Source organism: Hoplias malabaricus, chromosome 6 (assembly GCF_029633855.1).
Source record: "Hoplias malabaricus isolate fHopMal1 chromosome 6, fHopMal1.hap1, whole genome shotgun sequence".
Taxonomy (NCBI): Eukaryota; Metazoa; Chordata; class Actinopteri; order Characiformes; family Erythrinidae; genus Hoplias; species Hoplias malabaricus.
In genome coordinates, this window is record NC_089805.1 from 22,387,628 (window position 1) to 22,397,627 (window position 10,000).

A 10,000-nucleotide genomic window follows, 5' to 3' on the forward strand; every position below is an offset into this window, starting at 1 on the left:
CACAAACCATCACTAATTCAAACAATGTTACTCATCCAGGCTTAGCAATCAGAGAGCACGATACCACTATCTAAACACACTGAGCAAGAGCACCTTATGATGTCATTTCAACTCAGCGCTAAACTACGCATGTCATTCCATTCCTTAGAAGCTCTCTTTCTTAACATGGCCATCGCTACAGACATGCTGGCCATGATACGCCTTCAATCTCTGACAGGTGAGCTAGCGTATCCATCAAAGCAAGATAAATCATTCATCTTTCTGCCACCGATTCTGTCACTTAAATCTAACGCAGTCATTGTGCAGTCAAACATGTCACACCATGAGGAAAAATTCATGATTTTGAAATATCATTATTGATTCAATCAGACTAGAAGTATCTTTAGGGATCATAGACACTGACAAACTTGAAATGTTTCACCGTTTTATCAAGGGTTCGTTTTCCATAAAAAAGATGAATTGGGAGAAGCAAGCACTGTCTTTAAAGTACAGTATACCTTGTGCAAAGGCAGAAAAAAGTCCATCAGCAGGGAACGCCTTTTTTCAAGGGTTATCGTTCCCTGACAAACATCTCGGCGAGCAAGGATGAAAGAAGGGCTTGCCCGGGATTTGAACCCGGGACCTCTCGCACCCAAAGCGAGAATCATACCCCTAGACCAACGAGCCGAAAACACGCTTGCAAATTTTCAGAGTTGTCCTGCAGGAAAGACTATAACCGGGAAAGCAAAGCACACAGTTGAGGTCACCATCATTGATTTCCAAACACAGGTCGGAGAAACAGGGCTCGTCCGGGATTTGAACCCGGGACCTCTCGCACCCTAAGCGAGAATCATACCCCTAGACCAACGAGCCTTCGCACAGCTGCTCCGGATTGCGGGTCATTTCTGTGCCAACCAGTACATTTCTTAAGTCTTTTCAATCTATCTGTTGGTTGTCAGTATATTTCACTTACACACAAACCATCACTAATTCAAACAATGTTACTCATCCAGGCTTAGCAATCAGAGAGCACGATACCACTATCTAAACACACTGAGCAAGAGCACCTTATGATGTCATTTCAACTCAGCGCTAAACTACGCATGTCATTCCATTCCTTAGAAGCTCTCTTTCTTAACATGGCCATCGCTACAGACATGCTGGCCATGATACGCCTTCAATCTCTGACAGGTGAGCTAGCGTATCCATCAAAGCAAGATAAATCATTCATCTTTCTGCCACCGATTCTGTCACTTAAATCTAACGCAGTCATTGTGCAGTCAAACATGTCACACCATGAGGAAAAATTCATGATTTTGAAATATCATTATTGATTCAATCAGACTAGAAGTATCTTTAGGGATCATAGACACTGACAAACTTGAAATGTTTCACCGTTTTATCAAGGGTTCGTTTTCCATAAAAAAGATGAATTGGGAGAAGCAAGCACTGTCTTTAAAGTACAGTATACCTTGTGCAAAGGCAGAAAAAAGTCCATCAGCAGGGAACGCCTTTTTTCAAGGGTTATCGTTCCCTGACAAACATCTCGGCGAGCAAGGATGAAAGAAGGGCTCGTCCGGGATTTGAACCCGGGACCTCTCGCACCCAAAGCGAGAATCATACCCCTAGACCAACGAGCCAAAAACATGCTTGCAAATTTTCAGAGTTGTCCTGCAGGAAAGACTATAACAGGGAAAGCAAAGCACACAGTTGAGGTCACCATCATTGATTTCCAAACACAGGTCGGAGAAACAGGGCTCGTCCGGGATTTGAACCCGGGACCTCTCGCACCCTATGCGAGAATCATACCCCTAGACCAACGAGCCTTCGCACAGCTGCTCCGGATTGCGGGTCATTTCTGTGCCAACCAGTACATTTCTTAAGTCTTTTCAATCTATCTGTTGGTTGTCAGTATATTTCACTTACACACAAACCATCACTAATTCAAACAATGTTACTCATCCAGGCTTAGCAATCAGAGAGCACGATACCACTATCTAAACACACTGAGCAAGAGCACCTTATGATGTCATTTCAACTCAGCGCTAAACTACGCATGTCATTCCATTCCTTAGAAGCTCTCTTTCTTAACATGGCCATCGCTACAGACATGCTGGCCATGATACGCCTTCAATCTCTGACAGGTGAGCTAGCGTATCCATCAAAGCAAGATAAATCATTCATCTTTCTGCCACCGATTCTGTCACTTAAATCTAACGCAGTCATTGTGCAGTCAAACATGTCACACCATGAGGAAAAATTCATGATTTTGAAATATCATTATTGATTCAATCAGACTAGAAGTATCTTTAGGGATCATAGACACTGACAAACTTGAAATGTTTCACCGTTTTATCAAGGGATCGTTTTCCATAAAAAAGATGAATTGGGAGAAGCAAGCACTGTCTTTAAAGTACAGTATACCTTGTGCAAAGGCAGAAAAAAGTCCATCAGCAGGGAACGCCTTTTTTCAAGGGTTATCGTTCCCTGACAAACATCTCGGCGAGCAAGGATGAAAGAAGGGCTCCTCTGGGATTTGAACCCAGGACCTTTCGCACCCAAAGCGAGAATCATACCCCTAGACCAACGAGCCAAAAACATGCTTGCAAATTTTCAGAGTTGTCCTGCAGGAAAGACTATAACCGGGAAAGCAAAGCACACAGTTGAGGTCACCATCATTGATTTCCAAACACAGGTCGGAGAAACAGGGCTCGTCCGGGATTTCAACCCGGGACCTCTCGCACCCTAAGCGAGAATCATACCCCTAGACCAACGAGCCTTCGCACAGCTGCTCCGGATTGCGGGTCATTTCTGTGCCAACCAGTACATTTCTTAAGTCTTTTCAATCTATCTGTTGGTTGTCAGTATATTTCACTTACACACAAACCATCACTAATTCAAACAATGTTACTCATCCAGGCTTAGCAATCAGAGAGCACGATACCACTATCTAAACACACTGAGCAAGAGCACCTTATGATGTCATTTCAACTCAGCGCTAAACTACGCATGTCATTCCATTCCTTAGAAGCTCTCTTTCTTAACATGGCCATCGCTACAGACATGCTGGCCATGATACGCCTTCAATCTCTGACAGGTGAGCTAGCGTATCCATCAAAGCAAGATAAATCATTCATCTTTCTGCCACCGATTCTGTCACTTAAATCTAACGCAGTCATTGTGCAGTCAAACATGTCACACCATGAGGAAAAATTCATGATTTTGAAATATCATTATTGATTCAATCAGACTAGAAGTATCTTTAGGGATCATAGACACTGACAAACTTGAAATGTTTCACCGTTTTATCAAGGGTTCGTTTTCCATAAAAAAGATGAATTGGGAGAAGCAAGCACTGTCTTTAAAGTACAGTATACCTTGTGCAAAGGCAGAAAAAAGTCCATCAGCAGGGAACGCCTTTTTTCAAGGGTTATCGTTCCCTGACAAACATCTCGGCGAGCAAGGATGAAAGAAGGGCTCGTCCGGGATTTGAACCCGGGACCTCTCGCACCCAAAGCGAGAATCATACCCCTAGACCAACGAGCCAAAAACATGCTTGCAAATTTTCAGAGTTGTCCTGCAGGAAAGACTATAACCGGGAAAGCAAAGCACACAGTTGAGGTCACCATCATTGATTTCCAAACACAGGTCGGAGAAACAGGGCTCGTCCGGGATTTCAACCCGGGACCTCTCGCACCCTAAGCGAGAATCATACCCCTAGACCAACGAGCCTTCGCACAGCTGCTCCGGATTGCGGGTCATTTCTGTGCCAACCAGTACATTTCTTAAGTCTTTTCAATCTATCTGTTGGTTGTCAGTATATTTCACTTACACACAAACCATCACTAATTCAAACAATGTTACTCATCCAGGCTTAGCAATCAGAGAGCACGATACCACTATCTAAACACACTGAGCAAGAGCACCTTATGATGTCATTTCAACTCAGCGCTAAACTACGCATGTCATTCCATTCCTTAGAAGCTCTCTTTCTTAACATGGCCATCGCTACAGACATGCTGGCCATGATACGCCTTCAATCTCTGACAGGTGAGCTAGCGTATCCATCAAAGCAAGATAAATCATTCATCTTTCTGCCACCGATTCTGTCACTTAAATCTAACGCAGTCATTGTGCAGTCAAACATGTCACACCATGAGGAAAAATTCATGATTTTGAAATATCATTATTGATTCAATCAGACTAGAAGTATCTTTAGGGATCATAGACACTGACAAACTTGAAATGTTTCACCGTTTTATCAAGGGTTCGTTTTCCATAAAAAAGATGAATTGGGAGAAGCAAGCACTGTCTTTAAAGTACAGTATACCTTGTGCAAAGGCAGAAAAAAGTCCATCAGCAGGGAACGCCTTTTTTCAAGGGTTATCGTTCCCTGACAAACATCTCGGCGAGCAAGGATGAAAGAAGGGCTTGCCCGGGATTTGAACCCGGGACCTCTCGCACCCAAAGCGAGAATCATACCCCTAGACCAACGAGCCAAAAACACGCTTGCAAATTTTCAGAGTTGTCCTGCAGGAAAGACTATAACCGGGAAAGCAAAGCACACAGTTGAGGTCACCATCATTGATTTCCAAACACAGGTCGGAGAAACAGGGCTCGTCCGGGATTTGAACCCGGGACCTCTCGCACCCTAAGCGAGAATCATACCCCTAGACCAACGAGCCTTCGCACAGCTGCTCCGGATTGCGGGTCATTTCTGTGCCAACCAGTACATTTCTTAAGTCTTTTCAATCTATCTGTTGGTTGTCAGTATATTTCACTTACACACAAACCATCACTAATTCAAACAATGTTACTCATCCAGGCTTAGCAATCAGAGAGCACGATACCACTATCTAAACACACTGAGCAAGAGCACCTTATGATGTCATTTCAACTCAGCGCTAAACTACGCATGTCATTCCATTCCTTAGAAGCTCTCTTTCTTAACATGGCCATCGCTACAGACATGCTGGCCATGATACGCCTTCAATCTCTGACAGGTGAGCTAGCGTATCCATCAAAGCAAGATAAATCATTCATCTTTCTGCCACCGATTCTGTCACTTAAATCTAACGCAGTCATTGTGCAGTCAAACATGTCACACCATGAGGAAAAATTCATGATTTTGAAATATCATTATTGATTCAATCAGACTAGAAGTATCTTTAGGGATCATAGACACTGACAAACTTGAAATGTTTCACCGTTTTATCAAGGGATCGTTTTCCATAAAAAAGATGAATTGGGAGAAGCAAGCACTGTCTTTAAAGTACAGTATACCTTGTGCAAAGGCAGAAAAAAGTCCATCAGCAGGGAACGCCTTTTTTCAAGGGTTATCGTTCCCTGACAAACATCTCGGCGAGCAAGGATGAAAGAAGGGCTCCTCTGGGATTTGAACCCAGGACCTTTCGCACCCAAAGCGAGAATCATACCCCTAGACCAACGAGCCAAAAACATGCTTGCAAATTTTCAGAGTTGTCCTGCAGGAAAGACTATAACCGGGAAAGCAAAGCACACAGTTGAGGTCACCATCATTGATTTCCAAACACAGGTCGGAGAAACAGGGCTCGTCCGGGATTTCAACCCGGGACCTCTCGCACCCTAAGCGAGAATCATACCCCTAGACCAACGAGCCTTCGCACAGCTGCTCCGGATTGCGGGTCATTTCTGTGCCAACCAGTACATTTCTTAAGTCTTTTCAATCTATCTGTTGGTTGTCAGTATATTTCACTTACACACAAACCATCACTAATTCAAACAATGTTACTCATCCAGGCTTAGCAATCAGAGAGCACGATACCACTATCTAAACACACTGAGCAAGAGCACCTTATGATGTCATTTCAACTCAGCGCTAAACTACGCATGTCATTCCATTCCTTAGAAGCTCTCTTTCTTAACATGGCCATCGCTACAGACATGCTGGCCATGATACGCCTTCAATCTCTGACAGGTGAGCTAGCGTATCCATCAAAGCAAGATAAATCATTCATCTTTCTGCCACCGATTCTGTCACTTAAATCTAACGCAGTCATTGTGCAGTCAAACATGTCACACCATGAGGAAAAATTCATGATTTTGAAATATCATTATTGATTCAATCAGACTAGAAGTATCTTTAGGGATCATAGACACTGACAAACTTGAAATGTTTCACCGTTTTATCAAGGGTTCGTTTTCCATAAAAAAGATGAATTGGGAGAAGCAAGCACTGTCTTTAAAGTACAGTATACCTTGTGCAAAGGCAGAAAAAAGTCCATCAGCAGGGAACGCCTTTTTTCAAGGGTTATCGTTCCCTGACAAACATCTCGGCGAGCAAGGATGAAAGAAGGGCTCGTCCGGGATTTGAACCCGGGACCTCTCGCACCCAAAGCGAGAATCATACCCCTAGACCAACGAGCCAAAAACATACTTGCAAATTTTCAGAGTTGTCCTGCAGGAAAGACTATAACCGGGAAAGCAAAGCACACAGTTGAGGTCACCATCATTGATTTCCAAACACAGGTCGGAGAAACAGGGCTCGTCCGGGATTTCAACCCGGGACCTCTCGCACCCTAAGCGAGAATCATACCCCTAGACCAACGAGCCTTCGCACAGCTGCTCCGGATTGCGGGTCATTTCTGTGCCAACCAGTACATTTCTTAAGTCTTTTCAATCTATCTGTTGGTTGTCAGTATATTTCACTTACACACAAACCATCACTAATTCAAACAATGTTACTCATCCAGGCTTAGCAATCAGAGAGCACGATACCACTATCTAAACACACTGAGCAAGAGCACCTTATGATGTCATTTCAACTCAGCGCTAAACTACGCATGTCATTCCATTCCTTAGAAGCTCTCTTTCTTAACATGGCCATCGCTACAGACATGCTGGCCATGATACGCCTTCAATCTCTGACAGGTGAGCTAGCGTATCCATCAAAGCAAGATAAATCATTCATCTTTCTGCCACCGATTCTGTCACTTAAATCTAACGCAGTCATTGTGCAGTCAAACATGTCACACCATGAGGAAAAATTCATGATTTTGAAATATCATTATTGATTCAATCAGACTAGAAGTATCTTTAGGGATCATAGACACTGACAAACTTGAAATGTTTCACCGTTTTATCAAGGGTTCGTTTTCCATAAAAAAGATGAATTGGGAGAAGCAAGCACTGTCTTTAAAGTACAGTATACCTTGTGCAAAGGCAGAAAAAAGTCCATCAGCAGGGAACGCCTTTTTTCAAGGGTTATCGTTCCCTGACAAACATCTCGGCGAGCAAGGATGAAAGAAGGGCTCGTCCGGGATTTGAACCCGGGACCTCTCGCACCCAAAGCGAGAATCATACCCCTAGACCAACGAGCCGAAAACATGCTTGCAAATTTTCAGAGTTGTCCTGCAGGAAAGACTATAACCGGGAAAGCAAAGCACACAGTTGAGGTCACCATCATTGATTTCCAAACACAGGTCGGAGAAACAGGGCTCGTCCGGGATTTGAACCCGGGACCTCTCGCACCCTAAGCGAGAATCATACCCCTAGACCAACGAGCCTTCGCACAGCTGCTCTGGATTGCGGGTCATTTCTGTGCCAACCAGTACATTTCTTAAGTCTTTTCAATCTATCTGTTGGTTGTCAGTATATTTCACTTACACACAAACCATCACTAATTCAAACAATGTTACTCATCCAGGCTTAGCAATCAGAGAGCACGATACCACTATCTAAACACACTGAGCAAGAGCACCTTATGATGTCATTTCAACTCAGCGCTAAACTACGCATGTCATTCCATTCCTTAGAAGCTCTCTTTCTTAACATGGCCATCGCTACAGACATGCTGGCCATGATACGCCTTCAATCTCTGACAGGTGAGCTAGCGTATCCATCAAAGCAAGATAAATCATTCATCTTTCTGCCACAGATTCTGTCACTTAAATCTAACGCAGTCATTGTGCAGTCAAACATGTCACACCATGAGGAAAAATTCATGATTTTGAAATATCATTATTGATTCAATCAGACTAGAAGTATCTTTAGGGATCATAGACACTGACAAACTTGAAATGTTTCACCGTTTTATCAAGGGTTCGTTTTCCATAAAAAAGATGAATTGGGAGAAGCAAGCACTGTCTTTAAAGTACAGTATACCTTGTGCAAAGGCAGAAAAAAGTCCATCAGCAGGGATCGCCTTTTTTCAAGGGTTATCGTTCCCTGACAAACATCTCGGCGAGCAAGGATGAAAGAAGGGCTCGTCTGGGATTTGAACCCGGGACCTCTCGCACCCAAAGCGAGAATCATACCCCTAGACCAACGAGCCGAAAACATGCTTGCAAATTTTCAGAGTTGTCCTGCAGGAAAGACTATAACCGGGAAAGCAAAGCACACAGTTGAGGTCACCATCATTGATTTCCAAACACAGGTCGGAGAAACAGGGCTCGTCCGGGATTTGAACCCGGGACCTCTCGCACCCTAAGCGAGAATCATACCCCTAGACCAACGAGCCTTCGCACAGCTGCTCCGGATTGCGGGTCATTTCTGTGCCAACCAGTACATTTCTTAAGTCTTTTCAATCTATCTGTTGGTTGTCAGTATATTTCACTTACACACAAACCATCACTAATTCAAACAATGTTACTCATCCAGGCTTAGCAATCAGAGAGCACGATACCACTATCTAAACACACTGAGCAAGAGCACCTTATGATGTCATTTCAACTCAGCGCTAAACTACGCATGTCATTCCATTCCTTAGAAGCTCTCTTTCTTAACATGGCCATCGCTACAGACATGCTGGCCATGATACGCCTTCAATCTCTGACAGGTGAGCTAGCGTATCCATCAAAGCAAGATAAATCATTCATCTTTCTGCCACCGATTCTGTCACTTAAATCTAACGCAGTCATTGTGCAGTCAAACATGTCACACCATGAGGAAAAATTCATGATTTTGAAATATCATTATTGATTCAATCAGACTAGAAGTATCTTTAGGGATCATAGACACTGACAAACTTGAAATGTTTCACCGTTTTATCAAGGGTTCGTTTTCCATAAAAAAGATGAATTGGGAGAAGCAAGCACTGTCTTTAAAGTACAGTATACCTTGTGCAAAGGCAGAAAAAAGTCCATCAGCAGGGATCGCTAGACCAACGAGCCAAAAACATGCTTGCAAATTTTCAGAGTTGTCCTGCAGGAAAGACTATAACCGGGAAAGCAAAGCACACAGTTGAGGTCACCATCATTGATTTCCAAACACAGGTCGGAGAAACAGGGCTCGTCCGGGATTTCAAGCCGGGACCTCTCGCACCCTAAGCGAGAATCATACCCCTAGACCAACGAGCCTTCGCACAGCTGCTCCGGATTGCGGGTCATTTCTGTGCCAACCAGTACATTTCTTAAGTCTTTTCAATCTATCTGTTGGTTGTCAGTATATTTCACTTACACACAAACCATCACTAATTCAAACAATGTTACTCATCCAGGCTTAGCAATCAGAGAGCACGATACCACTATCTAAACACACTGAGCAAGAGCACCTTATGATGTCATTTCAACTCAGCGCTAAACTACGCATGTCATTCCATTCCTTAGAAGCTCTCTTTCTTAACATGGCCATCGCTACAGACATGCTGGCCATGATACGCCTTCAATCTCTGACAGGTGAGCTAGCGTATCCATCAAAGCAAGATAAATCATTCATCTTTCTGCCACCGATTCTGTCACTTAAATCTAACGCAGTCATTGTGCAGTCAAACATGTCACACCATGAGGAAACATTCATGATTTTGAAATATCATTATTGATTCAATCAGACTAGAAGTATCTTTAGGGATCATAGACACTGACAAACTTGAAATGTTTCACCGTTTTATCAAGGGTTCGTTTTCCATAAAAAAGATGAATTGGGAGAAGCAAGCACTGTCTTTAAAGTACAGTATACCTTGTGCAAAGGCAGAAAAAAGTCCATCAGCAGGGAACGCCTTTTTTCAAGGGTTATCGTTCCCTGACAAACATCTCGGCGAGCAAGG

General features: G+C 43.4%; 18 non-coding genes across 18 annotated transcripts; all 18 read right to left on the bottom strand.

Moving 5' to 3' along the window:
* Positions 1-594: 594 nt before the first annotated feature.
* Positions 595-666, bottom strand: trnap-ugg (transfer RNA proline (anticodon UGG)). The gene has a single exon. It is a non-coding gene; the product is annotated as a tRNA-Pro (tRNA).
* Positions 667-780: 114 nt separating this feature from the next.
* trnap-agg (transfer RNA proline (anticodon AGG)) lies at positions 781-852 on the bottom strand. The gene has a single exon. It is a non-coding gene; the product is annotated as a tRNA-Pro (tRNA).
* A 695-nt stretch (positions 853-1,547) lies between these two features.
* On the bottom strand, positions 1,548-1,619 carry trnap-ugg (transfer RNA proline (anticodon UGG)). The gene has a single exon. It is a non-coding gene; the product is annotated as a tRNA-Pro (tRNA).
* A 114-nt stretch (positions 1,620-1,733) lies between these two features.
* Positions 1,734-1,805, bottom strand: trnap-agg (transfer RNA proline (anticodon AGG)). The gene has a single exon. It is a non-coding gene; the product is annotated as a tRNA-Pro (tRNA).
* Positions 1,806-2,500: 695 nt separating this feature from the next.
* On the bottom strand, positions 2,501-2,572 carry trnap-ugg (transfer RNA proline (anticodon UGG)). Its single transcript has one exon. It is a non-coding gene; the product is annotated as a tRNA-Pro (tRNA).
* Positions 2,573-2,686: 114 nt separating this feature from the next.
* Positions 2,687-2,758, bottom strand: trnap-agg (transfer RNA proline (anticodon AGG)). The gene has a single exon. It is a non-coding gene; the product is annotated as a tRNA-Pro (tRNA).
* A 695-nt stretch (positions 2,759-3,453) lies between these two features.
* On the bottom strand, positions 3,454-3,525 carry trnap-ugg (transfer RNA proline (anticodon UGG)). The gene has a single exon. It is a non-coding gene; the product is annotated as a tRNA-Pro (tRNA).
* Positions 3,526-3,639: 114 nt separating this feature from the next.
* trnap-agg (transfer RNA proline (anticodon AGG)) lies at positions 3,640-3,711 on the bottom strand. The gene has a single exon. It is a non-coding gene; the product is annotated as a tRNA-Pro (tRNA).
* Positions 3,712-4,406: 695 nt separating this feature from the next.
* trnap-ugg (transfer RNA proline (anticodon UGG)) lies at positions 4,407-4,478 on the bottom strand. The gene has a single exon. It is a non-coding gene; the product is annotated as a tRNA-Pro (tRNA).
* Positions 4,479-4,592: 114 nt separating this feature from the next.
* trnap-agg (transfer RNA proline (anticodon AGG)) lies at positions 4,593-4,664 on the bottom strand. Its single transcript has one exon. It is a non-coding gene; the product is annotated as a tRNA-Pro (tRNA).
* A 695-nt stretch (positions 4,665-5,359) lies between these two features.
* Positions 5,360-5,431, bottom strand: trnap-ugg (transfer RNA proline (anticodon UGG)). Its single transcript has one exon. It is a non-coding gene; the product is annotated as a tRNA-Pro (tRNA).
* A 114-nt stretch (positions 5,432-5,545) lies between these two features.
* Positions 5,546-5,617, bottom strand: trnap-agg (transfer RNA proline (anticodon AGG)). Its single transcript has one exon. It is a non-coding gene; the product is annotated as a tRNA-Pro (tRNA).
* Positions 5,618-6,312: 695 nt separating this feature from the next.
* On the bottom strand, positions 6,313-6,384 carry trnap-ugg (transfer RNA proline (anticodon UGG)). Its single transcript has one exon. It is a non-coding gene; the product is annotated as a tRNA-Pro (tRNA).
* A 114-nt stretch (positions 6,385-6,498) lies between these two features.
* On the bottom strand, positions 6,499-6,570 carry trnap-agg (transfer RNA proline (anticodon AGG)). The gene has a single exon. It is a non-coding gene; the product is annotated as a tRNA-Pro (tRNA).
* A 695-nt stretch (positions 6,571-7,265) lies between these two features.
* Positions 7,266-7,337, bottom strand: trnap-ugg (transfer RNA proline (anticodon UGG)). The gene has a single exon. It is a non-coding gene; the product is annotated as a tRNA-Pro (tRNA).
* A 114-nt stretch (positions 7,338-7,451) lies between these two features.
* Positions 7,452-7,523, bottom strand: trnap-agg (transfer RNA proline (anticodon AGG)). The gene has a single exon. It is a non-coding gene; the product is annotated as a tRNA-Pro (tRNA).
* A 695-nt stretch (positions 7,524-8,218) lies between these two features.
* Positions 8,219-8,290, bottom strand: trnap-ugg (transfer RNA proline (anticodon UGG)). Its single transcript has one exon. It is a non-coding gene; the product is annotated as a tRNA-Pro (tRNA).
* Positions 8,291-8,404: 114 nt separating this feature from the next.
* Positions 8,405-8,476, bottom strand: trnap-agg (transfer RNA proline (anticodon AGG)). The gene has a single exon. It is a non-coding gene; the product is annotated as a tRNA-Pro (tRNA).
* Between the last annotated feature and the right edge of the window lie 1,524 nt (positions 8,477-10,000).